The sequence below is a fragment of the Haliotis asinina genome, chromosome 6 (genome assembly GCF_037392515.1).
Source record: "Haliotis asinina isolate JCU_RB_2024 chromosome 6, JCU_Hal_asi_v2, whole genome shotgun sequence".
Classification (NCBI taxonomy): domain Eukaryota; kingdom Metazoa; phylum Mollusca; class Gastropoda; order Lepetellida; family Haliotidae; genus Haliotis; species Haliotis asinina.
The window spans coordinates 64,762,845-64,771,101 of record NC_090285.1 but is presented as its reverse complement, the minus strand read 5'-3'; positions in this window follow the sequence as shown (position 1 = coordinate 64,771,101).

The following is an 8,257-nucleotide window of genomic DNA, read 5'->3' as shown; positions in this document are numbered from 1 at the left end:
GCATTCTGTGAAAGCCGACATTAAATCACGACTTACTTGCCTATGACATTAGAATCTTTGCCGAAACGTCGCCTTTCACTGAATACAGAAGTTGTATATGCATAAAAGAATCATAATTCTTCATCACATCAACTTCTAAAATGTGTGTGTGGACTTTTCAAAGGCAATGGATTCACATAATTATGCGAGATATCTGAACGATCTGTCTTCCCCCGTGAGCAGGCATCGTCAACTACCTGGGGCAAGTTGACATGCTTCATAGCTTGTACTGTGAATACCGGAATACCTTCACATTTGGTTCTGTGTGACATTTTATGTTTTGAAATAATAATGTAATGAATGTAATGAATGTAATGAATGTTTGCATATTTTAACATAAAACCCATTTGGACTTTGGCCTTTAAATGTTTATGAAAGATGACTCGTCACTATTTGGCTCGAACAATGTAAAGCCCATGTCAGCTCAGCTCATATGATCCAGAATTTCACGTTTGACTTTGTTGCAATGCAGCGATGTCAGATGAATCTAAATGTTCATAACGAATAACGTTCCTTGAAAAATACGGAACGAAAACACATTTCACTATCAGAACAGACAGTCGGACATAGATATATATGCATACGACGTCTTGGGCCCTTATTCTCCAAACTTTCGTAGCCCTAAGAATTCGTAACTTTGATCGTAGCCAATGTGTTAAGAATGGACTTACGAAGTTCGTAAGGTTACGAACGTTTCGAGAATAGCCTGGCAGGACACCGGAAAGAACACAGTAAACCGAATTTGATATTTAAATGTATGAACGTAAACAAAACGTTCAGAGAACAAAACGCGGAGGTTCAAAGCACACCTTGTCTTAAAAGACCATGGAATAAACAGTTCTTGTTTGTAAACGTTTAACCACATGGAAGAGTCTGCTTTACTGTCATATTGGCCTTGGTAGTTTATTGTCAAGTGCCGTCATCAAGTAAGGAAGCTCGTTGAAGACTGTTGTCAAAATTAGGCTAGAGCAAGAGATGGGGAGACTGCAACGAATGGGCTTCAGTAACTCCAGTGTTTTTTCTTCAGACTGGATGACACCTAAAATTGTGTTGGTTTACGTATTCAAAATACACGATTCTGCTACAAATATATAGGATCACACCTCAGTGTTGCATACAGTCTGTAAGCAACTCCAGTCTATAAATGATATAACAACGTGCAGTTTCTTATCAGCAGCAACCTACGTGACGATGTCACAGTCCCATATACGTAATCTAAAACTTTATTGGACAGAAAGACTGTTTGATTTCATAATAACAAATATCAATACCATTTATATTCAATTCGACGTGTCTCTTAAACAACATATTATTCAATGCAATGCAACTCGACAAGCGGCAACAAGAACAATATTTCTAACAAGTATTTGCCACTGATGTGGCAATGCCCCCTGCCGCTAAAGAAGAATGAAATATCACGTTACCATAACTTAGGGACAAAGTGTCGTGCCAACATTGAAATCAATTTTAAGGTCATCCCAATCAACCGATATCTGCGTAATCATCCAGTGTGGGCTATCACCAAATTTGAAGACACTGGGTACAACAGTGCATGAGATATCAGGTTAACAAGAGTTTGAAAAATGGTCAAAGAGTCGTGGTGACCTTGAAGATTTGGTGAAGGTTAACCGACTCGACTGGTGTCGGCCTAATTCCCCAATGTTCGCTGTCACCAAATTTGAAAACACTGGATGCAACAGTTCAGGAGATATCCTTCAACAAGAGTCTAAAAGAGTGGCCGAAGAGTCAGTATGACCTTGAAGATAAAAGTCACCCAAATCGACTGGTGTCTGCGTAATCCCCCAATGTAGCCAGTCTCCATATTTGAAGACAATGGGTACAACAGTTCCTGAGATATCGCGTTAACAAGATTCGGGACGTACGTTGCGGTGGGGCACAATAACAGAAGAGGACAAGAGGTCATCAATATCCCCGCGATGGCAAAATATTCTTCAGTTAGATGTAAACTAGCTATAGCTGTCAAATGTTTTGACGTGTTCATAGCAGAGTGGAAGGAAAGAGATGAAAGATCTTCATGTTCTGCTCCGGAAAAAGAGCATTACCACCAATTTCAATTAAAGTCAAACTTGTTGCCATGGAAATGAAAAAAAAAAAATTATTCAGATATCCAAAACTACCAAAAGGCGCCTGTTCACCATCAAGTCCATCAATATGCCAAGTTTAGTGAAGAAATAGAGATCGGTTTTTAAAGTTCTGCTCCGGAAAAGACAAATGTGCAAAATGTGCTTTGCGAGTGATAAAATTACATGTGTTTGTACCTTTTGCATTATGGCCTATCGTTCCAGATATTGTTACCGGAAAATAGGAAGCGACTCGGTACAACTCACTACAGCACTCTGTCAAAATCGATAATGTTATCGATTGCTATACGAGATTTTGTCCACGAAGAGGACATGTTCGGATGATGCTCAGTGCACAGTATGATCAACAGGGAATACGCCCACTGACAACGCAATTGATCGTCAGCATGCGTGATCATGGATGGACTGGTTTTCCTGTATTAGTGCACTTGCGCTCATCGCTACACATAAAATAAAGAGGCGATGGGCAGGGCACCAGTCTTTGATCATAATCTTACAGTCCTCTACATACACGTGGGAACACGTTGATCCTTCAGCCTGAGGCGTGACAACTTGATGAGCACAACGTGATCAATGCGGTTTTGTCATAACTTCGGATCCGAATATAACATGAAGCCGCAAATCGAATTTTCTTTACTGTTTATCGCGATCAAATCATTCCAAATAGCATCTGTTGATACGATCGGAATAAATAACGGAACGGCTGTATGCTTTCCGTGTGTTTGATAACGGAAGCACGTGTGTGATTCCGCGAGTACATGGAATTAAACGATCGTAATGTTGTTTAGAAACAACGTTCAGATCTGTCACAACGTGTCATATCCTGTTGAGGTTCGCCGTTTTTCCAAATATACCAAGTACGCGCTATCAAGTATTTTATGCCATTCATGTTAACGAAGAGGTTTCGGGTTTTTAAGTCATCAATGTCTGTACCATAGCTCGATGGGATATTTACCTGATGGCACTTTCTAATCGCTGGTCACAATAAACATCACCGCAAACCACTAGCACACTATAATTCTTTGCCCATGGGTAGATTTTCGAAGATCCCAGTATGACGTTCACGTCGACCTGACCCGTCAGAAAACAAAGTGAAGTGACGACATATCCGCCTTCGGTCAACACAGGGTCAGACTGACCCTCTTTAGCACAGACGAATGTGTAATTCAGATAAACAACTGACCTTGCGGTTTGGTAAAAGCCCATGTCGCGTTAACATGGCTTATCTGCGTTTGACAGTATGTATGTTTCCAGAGTGCAGCATCCGTGACTCTGCCGTCCCTGGACACGAGGGCATGTGTGCATTGGATGTTTATTGGCTTTCTTCACCAGGTGTACGAGTCATCCAGTAATAGTTTAAAGGTTGTTTCTATAATCGTTTGGGTCGTTTTCGTTTGACAATTCGATAGAAGTATCGGGTTTTCATACTGGGATACCCGAATCCACATTTGCTTGTGGGTTTGGAAATACTTTTGTCCACTGATCCACACCGCGTTCGTAACGTTACGACCTGTCGTAACTCTGTAGTTTATCATAGACTTACGAATGTCGTAGCGCAACGAACATTTTGTGGATCGGGGCCAGGCGACATGGTCATATTTTACATTATCTTCCGTTACTTCCGTCACCTACGGTTATCCTACACCCACTCGAGTTATGTTCCGGAAACGAAGCCCACCCCTCCCATTAGACTAAGTCCAAAACGTTTCCATGGAAACCAAGAAAATTAAAAATGCCAAAAATCTGTAATTTGCAAAAGGTACAACCTTAGCTTCAGTTTGTTATATCTGTAATTTTGGTCTAAAAACATTGAACGGTTTTTGAGTTATGTTCCTTAAACAAAATTATTACGAACGGACAGATAGAAAGACGAGACGACGACTATACGGGAAAAGTAAGTGACAACAAAATCATATACACCCGCAACACAGCTTATTACAGGAGCTAGTAACACGCGCGTGAACGCACATGCACATGAACAGGCACGCGCGCGCGCGCACACACACACACACTTAACTAACTAACTTAAAACTATGTTACGAGAGTGTTTTCTGTAATTTGTATTATTATTGATTCAGTGAAAGTTACTATTGGGTCACAATATTAAGAAGTTTGAGTGATAATTATTACGGGTCACATTTCGTATCACTCTAATAGTGTCCCAAAGCGAGCTGAATTCGACGTTCTGGTGATTTCGACGATTGCATTGCTAGCGCTACATCGAGGAAGTACGTGCGCGATCGGAGTGCACAAACAGTTTCATCGGTAGGGCGAATGATCAGTTCCTGTCGTGAAACGTTTTATTGACAATTGAAATCAAGAAATTAAGTTATGTAAAGAGCAATTAAACAACAATATTATTTACCCTCGATCGTTAATACCACTTCAGATGCAAAATCAATTGCCTATATAACAAAACATAGCGAGCAAAATTCAACAACATCAGTCGTCTGCAAGTGACAGTTTATGTACGAAACAGGAAGCCACGTGATCAAAACACTCCCTCGCAGTGCGGAGGGAAAAGTATGGCGCACCGTCGAAAACACTTACAAAAATACCCGGATGTGACAAGCGACTGCAGTTTCGCCGATGCGATGTGAAAATGCTATTTTTGTTGGAAACACATGAAACTTTTTTGTGAAGTAGATGAATATACCTTTATCACTCAACGTTAGCAAAATCAACACTTAAAATGATATTAAGGATAAAATATACGTTTTTGTCTTATACCGTCGAAAACCCCTAACACTGGGATATTTACCGGCACGCCTTTTGAGGTAGCGCTTTAGAGTTGCCTCCCTGTAGGCGCTCTTCTGCACATGAGTTGTGTGTTGACTGTTGGTAAACAAGAAGCTGAACGAGAAAGTTCTAAGTTAATGGCGATGTGGTGGCTCAGTGCTCGAACGTTCAAGAATCTGTGATGTTGTGTTGACAACTCACACACTGACTTACAGTTATACAGAGTAATGCTGGAGTTGTGTCATCATTCAGCCTAGCTACATATGTCTGTCTGCCTCTTCGCCAACGTTCGACCTACGTTAAAGAAAGCTCGCTGTGAAAGATTTAGTAGAACTGTTTCTTAATGAAAACCAAGACTTTGATGAGTTGATATTATATTTGTGACCCATTACTTTAGATTTGACTCAGTAGCATTGTACTAGAAACCTCCATTGTGGATTGTTTTTTCTTGCTGTTTGACTGCTCAATACGCAATACTGAATGTATTAGACTTGACTGTGTTGTTTATTTGCTGGATCTAAGGGACATTCTTTTACCTTTTGTAACGGCAAATTATCAACCGTACCAAATAGAGAAATATAGAAAGCATAATTCTTATATTTGATGAACATATACATCATCAGACAAGCGGAACATGAACAGGTTTCACACAGATGAAAAAATATATATAATCTGCAAGTAATCTTATGTTACAGACGTAATAATGGAAGACATAAAAGTATTCGTCTTCTACAGCTGACTTGCAGAGGCGAATCCTTGGTGGTATGAATGACTGCCGAGCTCTTTTGTCCCTGTACGTAAGTAACTCGTGTAAGATGAGCTGACTGAGCGCTTCCATAATTATCCTCCTTACAGAATTACATTCGTTTCCTTGCTTTGTAAAAATCGAGTGACAAAAATTACCACTTTGGAGGATTTTTTTATCGAAAATGAACTATATACTGTGAGCGAGAGTGTAAAATTTTGTCTCTGTTTTCAGGAGGAATATTTCGCGTAACTGGGACAATGTGCCCTCGCAACAAATCGATTTGTCAAGATATTCATAATTCTCTACATGAATGTATTCTAGGTGAGTGTCAGATACATATTCAAACAAACACAATGTTGCGCAACAATCGTCAACAACCTGCCACTATGAAACGTTCTTTAGTTTTTGACGTAGGAGCTTAAAGGTAATGTATGTCCCTGTTTGATACAAGTCAGTGTCAAGTAAAATGGAATTACATTTACATCATACATGTATTAGTATCATACGATATCTCTGATGTAATGTGATTGGACTGAAAGGCTTTAAAGTGTAATATCGCAGTCCCCATGGCAACCACTGTGCACATGGCATTTGCATGAACAACCCAAGGTCAGTGGAGTCCATGCTTGGATAGGTAAACGTCCCGAACTCTTATAACCCTTTGGGGGCATTTTAGGATTATCTAGCCCTTGACACAAACAAACAAAAGGCTTATTTATGCGGGATGTATATTAATTTGAAACATCAGATAACAACGTTAAACAAAGGTTGCTCCAGTTTTCCGAAAATGGATATATATTCCATATGATAGGGCACCAGTTACCAACCCACGAAAGGGCAACGATTAGATAAACGTAGACTTGATTTGGATTCGAATATATTGGATTGGCTGTCAGTACGATTAGAAAACTAGCTCTGGCACTGTGAGAGATGACCTTTTCCTTTTGAAGGTACAGGGTGGTCGATATATCAAAACGTGCAATAAACAGCATTGGTTACTTCTGGAGTTTTAAAAAGAAGGGAAAAAATACTCATGTAATCCCAGATCATTTCTCACATGTACACTAGTACTGATATGTCAGGTCGTTCAGGAGGGCGAAAAACGTATGACTCAATCATGCCAAATTCAGTTTAAAAGTTTGCCCGATATAAATGATGACAACCCTCCTTCCTTTACATCTTTATAAAGACGGGAGTTTGTTGAAACGTCGACCACGACAAAGCAATAGTCATGTGTGAATTGTTCAAATAAGAAATATTTGAATCAACAACGCGGTGAAAAACAAGCATCTGTCTGAAGGGAGACGGTAAGCTTAGGCCTGCATAAATACAATCATTGCAAATATTTCATTTGAATATTTGCTGATGAAAACCGCTTCCACGAACGTGTCTAGTTATTGGCATACACCTACATACAAATGTAGCAAAAGCAAATTTCTTGTCACTTTTCATGGGTATGTTGTATACTCCATACATACTACATTTAATACTCCAGGTTGTTATCATTTAATTTGGTTTAATTCATTTACCAGATTTCAAATTTCTGAATTACTGACTAATTAATGCACCGAAAAATGACCCAAATATGTACATTCAAAGTTAAGATTCTAACATACCCACCAGCAGTTTGTGTACATATATACTGACAGTTGACATAAAATAGGGGGTTTTATTTAAATAAAAATTAGGAAATTTTCGTTTAGTGCTGTTTAGCCAGTACATTTCACTGTTATTTTAACATGAATTTCACATAGATCTAAATGTATTTTCAACTGAGAATCAAAACTACAAGGATCGATTCTTCAGCTCGTTCAACATGCCTCTGAGTTTATTAAGTTGGTGTAATAAGGGCACCGTTGGTGTAGGTGTTTAGCTGACTGGTGCAGCATATGTCTTTAATATCACAACTACTGTTTAGTTTGTAACATGATGCCACCTTCGTGTGTTGCACTTCAGCAACCCATGCTTGCCATAAAAGGCGACTATGCTTGTCGTAAGAGGCGACTAACGGGATCGAGTGGTCAGGCTCGCTGACTTGGTTGACACATGTCATCGGGTCCCAATTGCGCAGATCGATGCTCATGATGTTGATCACTGGATTGTCTGGTCCAGACTCGATTATTTACAGACCGCCGCCATATAGCTGGAATATTGCTGAGTGCGGCGTAAAACTAAACTCACTCACTCACTCACTCGTGTGTTGCAGCCATGAAATAGTGGTGTTATTCCTGATATAAACCACAGGCTACGGGTTGTGAGGTCAATATCTTTATTCCGTAGTGGAGACACTCTGTAACAGTAATCAGTCATTTTACTATATACATATGTAGTATATACATACATATATGTAACCTCCTTACACACACACACACACACACACACACACACACACACACACACACACACACACATATATATATACACACACACATATATATATATACACACACACACACATATATATACATATATATATATGTGCTAAAAGCATATCTGATGAACATATGACGTCATAACATCTCATGGACGTATGGCTTCTTATATGCCTAAACGTGTCTGAGTAACGTCTTCATAGACACTTAAGTAAGTAATGTACGTGTATAATATCATCTGAGCAATATGGCATAAA